General features: G+C 43.2%; 1 protein-coding gene across 6 annotated transcripts in view; it reads right to left on the reverse strand.

Annotated features, from left to right (window-relative positions):
• PHF20 (PHD finger protein 20) overlaps positions 1-1,062 on the reverse strand; it is a 147,156-nt gene extending 146,094 nt beyond the window's left edge. For 3 of the 6 annotated variants that reach the window (XM_049868735.1, XM_049868734.1, XM_049868729.1), the window contains exon 1: positions 960-1,062. The gene's annotated coding sequence lies outside the window, so the exon portion shown is untranslated. Of the gene's footprint in view, positions 1-840; positions 904-959 lie in introns of those variants that run through there. The other 3 variants (XM_049868730.1, XM_049868732.1, XM_049868733.1) reach the window with 3 other exon arrangements.
• Between the last annotated feature and the right edge of the window lie 11,687 nt (positions 1,063-12,749).

Genomic DNA, 12,749 nt, shown 5'->3' on the forward strand with positions numbered 1-12,749 from the left:
ATGGAGTAACTGGAAAAGGCAGTGAATTCCTAAATTTTGTGGAACTGGAAGTAAGTGCTCCTAAACTTCAAGATTTGGATTTCATTTTCAGGAGACTGTGGAAACGGGGTGCAGCCTCAGATTTGAAAGGCAAAGGAAAGGAAGCGATCCCAAAATTTAAAAACTCTGGAAAGCACAGAGAAGAAAATTCTTCCTTGAATTTGTATGACTACAAGAAGTACCCCAAAACTTCGGATACTGGATCCAGATTTGAGGGATTCGTCAACCAGGTGAACCCCCAAATTTCAAAGGCAATGCATACCCAGATTGAGAGGCTCAAGAATGGAAGTGTGCTTCCAGTTTAGGGGGCTAGGAGGAGGTACACCCTCAGCTTGGGGAAGATTTGGAAACTGAAATAAAACCCCAGGGATGGAGAATAAGAAAGAGGGTACCCTGCCCATATTTTTAAAACTATAGATAAAAGGGGCACTCCCATATTGGGGATTTGAGAAAGGGGTGTGCTTCCCAAAATAGGATAGGGTCAATAAAAGAAAACGCGTTCCCAAAGCACAAGGCAAAAACCGCGGCTGGCGGTGAGACTCGGGGGCCACACGACTCGGGTTAGAACCCTAGCCCTTACCACCCACCCCCCCACACACAGCCCGCTCCGCGCCTCGGGCCCGCACCCCGCGGCCCAGCCCCCTCGGGCGACGCTGATTGGCCGCAGGAGCCGTCACTCCCGCGGGCAGCCCCGGGGATTGGGCACCGCTCGCACGCCCGCCACGCTCTCAGCAGTGGTCCCCGGCCTCCCTCTGGGCTGGGCGAGCGGGGCCAGGCGGGCAGTGGGGCTGGGCAAGAGACCTGAGCAGTGGTGGCGTCCGTCACCGTCACCGTCCCCGCCCGCACGGCGCGCGCACGGCGCGGGCCCGACCCGGCCCCTCCAGCCGGCTGCGCCTCGCCGCGCCTCGCCGCGAGCTCACCTCACGGCCCCGCTCCGGCTGCGCCGCTCCAGGACCAACCGACAGAAGGACTCTGCGTGCTGCGCACCACGTGACCCCCGGGACGCGCCCAGCGTATCCTCCGCCCCCCACACACACGCACCATCGCCACCACCGAGTGACGCAGCGCCCAGCTGCCCCGCCCTCGGCCCCGCCCCACTCGATCACCGTAGCGACGGCTCGCGCGGGCCACGCCCACTGCCCTGACGCGCGGGAACCCGGCCCGCGCCAGGCTACAGAACACGAAGTCCCCGCTCATGCGTAACCACTGAGCAAACACGAGGCCGGGGACTGAACACTGTCCATTGCCTGTTAATTTTGCCTCCTAAGTGCATCTCGAAGCCTCTCAATTCCTTCCATCTCAGTGCCACTACTCCGGTCTAGGCCACCATGACTATCTCCCAGAAGACGGTGGTCTCCTCCACCCCATTAGTTTTTCCTCTTCCAATCCATTCTTCACATACAGACTGGGAGTTTCTCAAAACTCAAAGCTGCTCTTGGATTAAGATCTAAATCTTCACTCCAGCCTATCTACCTACCAGGCTTTTCCAAGCCTAGACCTAACCTGCCTTTCTTGCAGTTCTCACTCATCCAGCTCCCCACACTCTCTGGGCCTTTCAAGTCTGCAAAAAAAGTCAAGCTTCCTCCCACCCTCTGTTTTGCCTCTTTAACTCCTAGGAAAGAATTCCGATTGCTGGTGAGGAGAGGAGTTGCATTTTGCTCCTGGGGCCAAAGTCTGAGTTGCAGCCACACAAAAATGGCCTAAGTTTTCCCAGTGGGATTTGGGAAGTTCCAGGGAAAAAGGCTAAACATTTGTTATTTGTGAGAGCAAGAGCGAGTTTATTTTACATTAAAAAGACAGGGCAGCCAGTTTGCACTTCTTAAAATGTAATCATGTCACTGTCCTGCTGAAAATGACCTATCAATCTCTATCTGCATCCCTCCCACCTTGCTCATCCTGTGGCCACACTTTCAGTTTCCGTGACTCTTTCCAAGCTCTTTCCAGCCTCTGGGCCATTGCCTAGGCTGTTGCTTTTTACAAAACTGACTCCAGCATGCCGATTTCAGTTTGAGTGTCGCCTCGGTGAGATCCTCTTTGGCCACATTGTCTAGAAGTGTTCTATTCGATCTCATGCCTCCCCTAAGGCACTCGACACAATTCATAATTTTTTTTTTTGTCATTGTTGTTCTCTTGATTGTATTTGTATCCTTCCCATTCACTACTGAGTTGTCAGAACCTAGCAAATAGTAGTTGTTCAATGAGCATCTGTGGAAGGAATGAAAGAAAAGGTTACTGAAAAAAGTTAATAGATTATTTTCTATGATCTGAGTTCATAGGTGAAGTGCTTTCCAAATCAGGGCTGGAAACTGAAGAGGGTACTCTCAGCTGAAGCAGGCAGGGCAGGCAGCAGCCCTCAGGCTGAGGTACTGGGAACCAGGGACAAAAGCTCTAGCAATGTGAGGACAAGAATCACCTTTATGAACTGAGCCAAGTGCTCAAATACAGGAAGAAAGGACCTTCCCAGCATCCTCTGGGCTTACGCTCATTACGTGAAATTGCTCAAATGCTACTGACTCTTGTTGCATAGAGAGGATTTTTGCCCCACAACTACAGTAATACCAAGAATCCCAGACTCTGTAGCCCACCTTACTGATTCATCTGCAAGTATTGAGAGCCAGGGATGAGACGGGCACCAAAGACACAGAGCAGAATGAGATTTAGGCCGTGCTTTTTTTTTTTCTGGAGGAGTTCACAGTCTGGTAAAGAAATCATCACTATTTGTAAGTTAGTATTCTTTTTGTCTGTTTCAAATACAGGCATCGACACTATATCATAAAGAGAGAAACATATTACAAAATTGGGGGCCATCTTAGTCATCTAGTGCTGCCGTAACAGAAATACCACAAGCAGATGGCTTTAACAAAGAGAAGTTTATTCTCTAACAGTCTAGTAGGATACAAGTCCCAATTCAGGGCATCAGCTCCAGGGGAAGGCTTTCTCTTTGTCAGCTCTGGAGGAAGGTCCTTGTCATCAATCTTCCCTGGTTGAGGAGCTTCTCAGCACTGGAACCCCCAGTCCAAAGGATGAGCTCTGCTCCCAGTGTGGCTTTCTTGGTGTTATGAGGTCCCCATGTCTCCCTGCTCAATTATCTCTTTTATATCTCAAAAAAAGACTGAACCAAGATAAAATCTAATCATGCGGTGGAGTCCTGCCTCACTCCCATACCTGTCACTGATTGCCATACTTGTTGATAATCCCATCTCATCAGCATCAAAAAGACAGGATTTACAACACATAGGAAGATCACATGAGATGACAAAATTGTGGGTAATCACACAATGCTGGGAGTCATGGCCTAGCCAAGTGGAATTGGGGAACAAAATTAAATCCATGACACAGGCCTGAAGCATTGACAGGAGGCAGGCTTGGCAAACGAATGGACAGGAGGGCAGTTTCAGAGGGCCAAGAAGCAAGAAGCAGCTGCCTCTGCTGCCTGCAGCACCACACACCACTACTGGAATTCAATCCTAACATCCCTTTGTCTTTGAGTCACTTACTCAAGAGGCAAAGTCCTGGCCAGGAGCTGCTGTTGATTGGCCAATCTCAGGTCACATGAATGAGTCCTGGCTGCCAGGAGAAAAAAAAATTTGCCCCTAAGGTTATCCTCCCCATGGTTGGGGCGGGGGGAGATTGACAATGGCCAGGCAAAAATAACCTGATGCAGATAGGAATAAAGTACCTTAGGAGCTAAGCTCTTTTTGATTAAAAAAGCAGCAAAACCCTTATTTGCCAGCTTCTTCTGACCCAGACTCTCATGGGCTGCTAACCAGAGTTCCAGTTTGCTTAAGTTCTCATCTGAAACCCAGATCTTACCACTGTCTCTTTAGCAGCATCCATTTTCAACTTGAAGAGTCTCCCCAGCATCTCATGAATAATTGATCTCAATCTTCCAATTTTTTCCTGGGCAGAGCCTTTCTTTGCACATAATAGGCATTCGACTGATAGTTGTGAATGAATGAATAAGTGAATAGCAGATTCAACTCCAGAGAGTAGAATCTGCCCTGTTAATTATCTGTCTCAAAACTATAGGCTCAGTCCATGAGATAACAGGTTCAAAATGAAATCCTGTATTCACACAATCTGTACAGTAGCACAAGAGGCATTTAATACCTTCATGGAAGAGTCCCTGCCCTCACTAAACATTAGTTTTCTCTGACTGTAAAATGGGATTAGGAAACCCTGGTGGTGTAGTGGTTAAGTGCTACGGCTGCTAACCATAGGGTCAGCAGTTCAAATCCACCAGGTGCTCCTTGGAAACTCTACGGAGTGGTTCTACTCTGTCTTACAGGTTGGCCATGAGTCAGAATCGACTCAATGGCACTAGGTTTGGTTTGAAATGGGATTATATCTACCCTCACTCACAGAATCCCCAAATTTAAATTAACTAATGAATGGGAAAATATACTGGAAACTGAAAAGCTCTATACAACTGATATTCTGATTGCTTTCTTACTAGATTCATTGTCTAGAGAAATCAAAATGTCCGTGGCTAATGAGAAGCAGAACTAAAAACCTAACATGAGATAGAATATTCAATAAGGAAATTGAATTTCTCAATTTCTATTTAACAAACCTTTATACTCCTTCCTTAAGCAAACCTAAGGCATTTATAATGAGCCTTTCAAGGGGAAAACTAGAACAGAAAAGCAACCCCCTTAGCTGTGATTCTCAACTGGTGAACTCAGAGTATCACCAAGATTGAGCATGCCAGTCCCCAAAGCAGGAACTGTGGTGTGATCTCTGCAGCACCAAGCTGAGTGTGAGAACTCAGGAAGCAGGAAACCACAGTCACAGTAGCAGAAGAGGTCCAAGAACCCAGACAAGGTGCCAGGGGCCTGAGGGAAGCGGGTTGAGTCTTGGCCCTGGCCTGAGGTCTCTCCAGTCTGGGCCTGATAGAATGTTCCTGAGCTCCCCAGGCCTTAGCTGCTCTCCAAGTGAGGTGGGGGGACGGGGGGAGAACTGGAATTAAGGAATTCCAATACATTTCCAGCATTTTGCAAGATTATGAGAGAGGAGAAGTGGGAAAGAAAGGGGAACATTTTTACTCCTGTCCTAGCCACTGAGAAGAGTGTTAAAATCCACCTGGACCACTTCAAGAACAGGGGATTATATGTCCTGTTCCTTTCCCTTGGGAACCCAGTACCTAACCCTGTTCCCTATAATTTAAACATATCTAATAAATGCCTCTTGTGGGTTGAAATTCACTCCACCCGTTGCTGTCAAGTCAACTCCGACTCATAGAACTGCCCCATAGGGCTTCCAAGGCTGTAATCTTTACAGCAGATCTTACAACTGCAGAGCAGCTGGTGGGTTTGAACCTTTGACTTTTGGGTTAGCAGCCAGGGCTTCTTTTGAAACTCAGTCCAGCGCAGAGAAAAAGAGAAAGGGGAGGAATTTAGCCCCAGAGATTAAGGGAATGGAGGTTATAAGTAGTAAAACCATTGCCATCTAGTTGATTTTGACTCATAGTGACCCTATAAAGGATAAAGAGCTCAAGTAAATAAAAAGTCTCTCAATCCAGGAACTCCACTTCACTCACCTAACTTTTTGTAATTTTATTTTTAAATAGTGCTGTCACATGGTTCAAACACTAGAAATTATATAAAAGATATATAATACAAACTCTCTTTCAAATTCTTGTCCTTCATCAGTCCAGGTTCCATCAGTAATCACTACTCTCACTTTCTTATGAATCCTTTCAGGCTTTGTTTATGCCTATATAAGCAAATCTGAATATAGATTCTTATTTCAACTCCTTCATACAAAAAGAAAGGAACCCTGATTGTACAATGGTTAAACACTTGGCTGCTAACCAAAAGGTCAGCAGTTCGAACCCACCAGCTGCTCCATGGGACAAAAGACCTGGCAATCTGCTCCCATAAAGATTACAGCCATGGAAGCCCTATGGGCCAATTCTATTCTGTCTTGTAGAGTTGCTATGAGTTGGAATAGACTCAATAGTATACAACAACAACATACAAAAGGAAGCACTTGAACAATTCTCCACCTTACTTTTTTCACTACACATATTTTGGGTGTCATTCAACACATTTTATACAATGGCATGAAAGTAATTTATGTATTTATTTATACTGCTGCCCGGTATTCCTTTTATGAATGTACTATAGTTTGTTTCATCAGTTCCTATGGACGGACATGTTGGTTGTTTCCAATCTTTTGTACTCTACAAACAATGCTCTACTTACAAACAGACTCCACATGTATGGAGACAAAGGTATAAATTCCCCGAGATGAAATATCTGGGCCAAAGGGTATATGCATTTATAGTTTTGATTGTTGTTCTTAGCTGTTGTCAAGTTGTTCTTCCCCCCCATCCCCTGGACTCATGGCAACTCCATGCTCAATGGATCAGACCATTGGCTAGGACTTTTCATTGGCTAATTTTTGGAAGTAGATTGCCAGGACTTTCTTCCATAGAGATTGCAAATTGCCCTGCATAAGATTCCCCAAAGATATAGCTCCACAGTTATAAAATGCATTACACATAATCGGCTACTCGTAATAATTAAAACTCTGGAAGTTACTTATAGTTTAAGAAATAGAAGTGGTTTCAGGGTTATTCCTGTAACGTTATTCTCACTCACTCTCATTTCTGAGTGGGAAAGAAATGAGTGATGTTCTAGTTATCCAGCTTGCAATGTGCCTAACCTATTACCTATCTTAACTGCCATGACTATGATATATCATATATATCAATGTCATCAGCATGTGTATCTTTAAAAGAGATGTACTGGAAATTATCTTGAAGAACTTAATGTAGGGGAAAATATCCTTAAGACATAAAAAGGGTAAATTATTAAGGAAAATATTATAAATGCACCAATATATAGCCAAAAGGTGGAAACAACCTAAATATTCATCAACAAACAAATGGATAACATGTATACAATGGAATATTACTCAGCCATAAAGAGAACAAATTCCTTATACATTTTACAACATGGATTAACCTTGAAAACCTTATGCACAGTAAAGTAAATCAGTCACAAAAGGACAAATATTGTACGAGCCTACTTATGTGAAATATGTAGAATAAGAAAGTATGGAGAAACCAAAATTTATTAGTGGTTACCAGGGATGGAGGGAAGGAGGGAAAAAAGTGGACGCTTAGCTTCTGTTAAGGGTGATGGAAAAATGTGGACATGGGTAACGAACAACATGATAAACATAATTCATGTCACTGAATCATATATGTGAAGAAAGTTGAATGGAAAATATTTTTACGTATATATTTACCACAATAAAAAAACATTAAGAAAAACTCTGTGTGATTCATGGATATACACACATCCATACACGGAAATGAGACAGGAAAGGGAGACTAAAGAAGAGTAACTAAAAACATGGAAGCCCTTCACTTTGTGTGTTTCCAAAGTTTATAAACAATGTCTCAATAAGTAATTCGCCTACTGATAGTTAGCCACTCTGTTTCTAATTCTTTTAAACAATGCTTTAATAAATATCCTTTTACATTAAAAAAAAGGAAGGAAGGAAAGGAAGGAAGGAGGCAGGGAGGGAGGGAGAATGAATAAAGGGGACTGTATCAAGGTTAATGACAATTGTGTGCCAAGGAACAAAAATATGATTGAGATTATCAGTATAATTATAGGCTCTTGAAGTCCAAAAACAAAAAAGGGGGATGACATTAATACTTCGTGCTCTGCATCTCAGACCTCTGGGTTCTTTTGTGCCTGCTTATTCACTCAGTAAGACCCAAAAACTCTCTCCCACTTCTCTGTTGCCCTACACTTACGGACTTAAAATCTCACCTCCTCAACTTCACCTTCAGTGCAGCCCACAGTTCCCTTGAACCTAAAAAATAGCTGAAGTCCAATATGAATTCCAAATTTTAGGCTCTAAATAAGACCACCAATGAAAGTTATTGAAGAACAATAATAGAGAAGCAGGTAGGTCCACAGGTATTCTCACACTTTATAACACTCTCCCTGCCTTCCCTGCTGTTATGGGTTGAATTGGTCCCCCCAAATGTGTTTTAAATCCTAATCTCTGTGTTTGTGGAGGAGCCCTGGTAGCCCGGTGGTTAAAGAGCTCGGCCACTAACCGAAAGGTCAAACCCACCAGTGGCTCCATGGAAGAAAGATGTGGCAGTCTGCTTCCATAAATATTTACAGCCTTGGAAACCCTGTGGGGCAGTTCTCTGTCCTACAAGGTCACTATGAGTGGGAATCCACTGGAAGGGGGTGGGTTTGGTGTTTGTTTTAGGCCTGAGGTTATAATCCCATTTGGGAATGATTGTCTTTGTTATGTTAATGAGGTAGAGTTAGTGTATGGTATATCATACATCAATCTCCTTTGAGATATAAAAGAGATTAAACAAACTAGCAGAGCAGAGATAGGGAAAGAGAGATGCCAAGCTATATGAAGGTTGCCCAGGAACAGAAGCTCAAAGAGACATGGACCTTTCTCTAGAGCCTACACAGAAAGCCTTCCCCTAGAGCTGGTGCCCTGAATTTGGACTTCTAGCCCCCTAAACTGTGAGAAAGTAAATTTTTGTTTGTTAAAATCACCTACTTGTGGTATTTCTGTTATAGTGGCACTAGGTAACTAAGACACCTGCCTGTATCACTTAGTCCCCAGGGGCTACTTCCTAAATACCTTCCAGGTCTTTGTGCTTTTTCAAAAAAGGTTTATCTATCACAAGAACTAAATCATCACCTCCCTACCTCTCAACCACCTCCTTTTATTTTCAGGAGGTATTATAGGACGTAAACTAGAAGAAACTTCCACTAAAGTAGAAAAACCCAAATAATTAAACCTTACAAATAGACAGGAGAGCTGGGTTCTGCCCACTTTGAACTCTCCTTGCCCCAGAAGGCTCCTGTCCTCCCATCATATGCCTTGGAGTAAGACCTCTGGTTGACTGCAAAAAAACAGCAAAAAGATGGGAAAATTAAAATTACTTTACGTTCCCTAAAGATTTCCCAAATTTTCCTCTTATCTCTACCCACACACCTAAATTCGCTGTACTATTCCAAATCTTTATCTCTCGGATAAAAAAATAACACTGATAATATTTATTAAATGTTTATTATGTGCCAGGCACTGTGCTAAGCACTTTTCATGCATCATTTCACTTCATAGTCACCCTTGAAGAGAGGTCTTATTTATTATCACCATTCCGCAGTTGAAGTTGATGAAATGGAGGCCCAGAGAAGTTAAGTGGTTTGTCTAAAGTCACATTGCTAAGAACAATTTGAGCTCAGTTTACCTGCAGATTAAATGCTCATTAATCATAAACTAACCGAATTCTTGAAGGAGCCCTGGTGGTGCAGTGGTTAAATTACTTAGCTGCTAACTGAAGGGTCAGCATTTTAAAACTCCTGGGGGAGGAAGATTGTGGCAGCCTGCTCCTTTAAAGACTTACAGCCTTGGAAACCCTGTGGGGCAAGTCTACTCTTTTCTGCACAGTTGCTGTGAGTCAGAATCAACTTGATGGCAATGAGTTTGGGTTTTTTTTTTTTAACCAAATTTTCAGTAGAGCCTCCCGTAGTTCTCCTGCCCCTAATCTCTGTCCAATCCAGCCTGTTCTCCAAACTATTCAAGTTACCATTCTAACATAACATTAATAATAAGCACTGATCCTTTTAAAACAAGTCAGAACATTCACTCCTCTGTACAAAACCCTCTAATGGTATTTCCTCTGTAAGCGAAAGAAAACTCCAAAGGCTTTGCTATGGCTGACAAGCCCTTTTTGATCTGCTGTTCCTTAGCTCTCTTCTCTTTGCTTTGCTTTGCTCACTCTGCTCCAGCTACGCTGGCTTCCTTGTTTTCCTTAAACACTGCAAGCATACTTCTACCTAGGGCTTTTGTACTTGCTATTCCCTCTGCCTGGAAAGATCTACCCCCAGATACCCACAGGATCGACCCCCTCACTTCCTTCTGGTCTCTTTTTTATTAGTGTCGTTTATTTAGCATCATTGTAGAGGTTTTCCTTGCCACCCTAAATAAAATAGTGTCTATCCCTTCTCTATTCACCTTACCCTCATTTATTTCTCTTCAGGGCACTTATCAATATCTGCTGCATCATATATTTCTTTTTCTGTTAATAACCTGTTTTGTACTCGTAGAATATAAATTTCTTAAGGGTGGGATTTTGTTTTACTACTATGTTGCCAGTGCCTGGGATGATGTCTGGCTGGTGGGTGCTTAATAAATATTTTTGCATGAATGATAATAATACCAAACAATATTTTTGGAGTGTTTCCTTTGTAGGGTGGCTATGAGTCAGAATCAATTCGATGGCAACTGGTTTGTTTGTTTCCTTTATGCCAGGCACCCTAAGTACTTTATATATGTATTTTCTCATTTAATCTTTATAACAACCTTACGAGAGTTAACAATCCGTTTAATATGATGTCCCCTGTCTAAAACTTTTCAGTGTCCTAAAATCAACTTGCTCTCCAAGAAAAAATAAAAGGCTTGGTTTCAAGCATTTATAGATATCCATAGTGTAAATCCCTGATGTGTCTGTCAGTTTGCCGTACTGTGGGGGCTTGCCTGTTGCTGTGATGCTGGAAGCTATCCACCAGTATTCAAATACCAACAAGGTCATCCATGGCAGATAGATTTCAGCTGAGCTTCCAGACTAAGGCAGACTAGGAAGGACCTGGCAGTCTACTTCTGAAAAGATTTAGTCAGTGAAAATCTCATGAATAGCAGCAGAACATTGTCTTGGAAGAAGTACAACCAGAATGCTCCTTAGAAGCAAGGATGGTGAGACTATGTCTCACATAATTTGGATATGTTTTCAGAAGGAATCAGTCCCTGGAGAAGGACATCATGCTTGGAGTCTTAGTCTTCTAGTGCTGCCATAACAGAAATACCACAAGTGGATGGCTTTAACAAAGAGAAATTTATTTTCTCACAGTCTAGTAGGTTACAAGTCCAAATTCAGGATGTCACCTCCAGGGGAAAGCTTTCTCTCTCTGTCAGCTCTGGAGGAAGATTCCTTGTCCTCAATCTTCCCCTGGTTGAGGAGCTTCTCAGGCGCGGGGACCTTGTGTGCAAAGGACCCACTCTGCTTCTGATGCTGCTTTCTTGATGGTATAATGTCCCCAACTCTCTGCTTGCTTTTCTTTCCTTTTATCTCTTGAGAGATAAAAGGTGGTGCAGGCCCCACCCCAGGGTAACTCCCTTTACATTAGTTCAGGGAGGTGACCTGAGTAATGGTGGTGTTACAATCCCACCCTAATCCTCTTTAGCAAACAATTACAATCACAAAATGGAGGACAACCACAGAATACTGAGAATCATGGCCTAACCAAGTTGATACACACATTTGGGGGGACGTAATTCAATCTATGACACTTGGCAAAGTAGGGGTCAGTGAAAAAGAGGAAGACCCTCAATGAGATGAGACAGTGGCTGCAACAGTGGGCTTAAGCATAACAACGATTGTGAGGATGTCGCAGGACAGTGCAGTGTTTCGTTTTGTTGTATGTAGAGTCGCTATGAGTCGGAACCGACTTGATGGCACCTAACAACAACAACATGGTGTAAATATTCACACTGTGGCCTATTTCAAACTTCCGACATGATGTCAACTAGCTCTCAAAATTCTTAGACATTTAATAATTGGCTTATGAGTCAGGAGGAGCCAGCTCCAGCACACCAGTGCTACTGTCATTAGCAGAGCATTGAAGATCAATCTCAAGTTAGCCCTTATCTACCCTTCCAGTGGAATCTGCTACACTCCAACCCACCCATGGAGCCCACATTCAAATCATACAAAATTACTATCTGTGTGAGAACATGCCCTGATTGTCTACACTTCATTGTCTCTGGGCAATATACCTTATTTCTGGGAAGTTCTTTCATCCTTCCTCTGTCTGGCTCTGTACAGATGCAGCTCCAAAGCAACCCCAGTCAATTCAACAAATAGTTGTTAAACAACAACCACATTCCAGGCAAGATGCTAGGAGCTAGGGTGATAGAGAGAAATGAGAAGTAGTCCATGTTCTCAGAGTAGTTCACGATCCAATGGTAAAGGCAAATACATAAGAAACTAAATTGCATTACAGTCTAATACAAGCAGTAATAGTAGCTGAGACAAGGTGATTGAAACTAACAAGGATGGGCAGGGTCAAGGCAAACTTCCTAGAGCTTTAAGGATAGGCTTTTTCTAGGCAGGGGTAGAGGCAATTGGAGACTTACTGAATAGAATAACAAAGTGGGGTGAGACAGATGGTAAGGCTTCTTGGATGCCTGAAATGGAGATACTGTTGTGTCCTCCGTATGCCCAAAACTCACAGTGAGAAACCTTATTGGCACTCCAGTAGAGCACAATCTCCAATAGGCAAGTGGTCAAAATCTAGAAACAGATCACAAATCCAGGGGGAAATATAAAAATAAGTCAACACTTTGAGAAATGTTTGCCAAAATTTTATACCTGTTGGTTATCATCAAATCATGGCCAACAAACTAGGCCTTCTGTTGATCAAAGAAAGGACAACATAGACCTGCTTCTATCAGTACAAACATTAGAAAATGTAGCCAACGTCATTGGAAATGACAGAGCAATGTTGGTGGCATGTGGAGAAAAGTCACATAACAAATACGTAAGTAAATACAATAAAATAAATAGATAAAATTAACTCCTGTGTCAGCCACTGATTTACGTACTTATGTTAACTCATTTAACTTACACCACAATTTTATGAACCAGATTC

This window comes from Elephas maximus, chromosome 25, assembly GCF_024166365.1.
Source record: "Elephas maximus indicus isolate mEleMax1 chromosome 25, mEleMax1 primary haplotype, whole genome shotgun sequence".
Classification (NCBI taxonomy): domain Eukaryota; kingdom Metazoa; phylum Chordata; class Mammalia; order Proboscidea; family Elephantidae; genus Elephas; species Elephas maximus.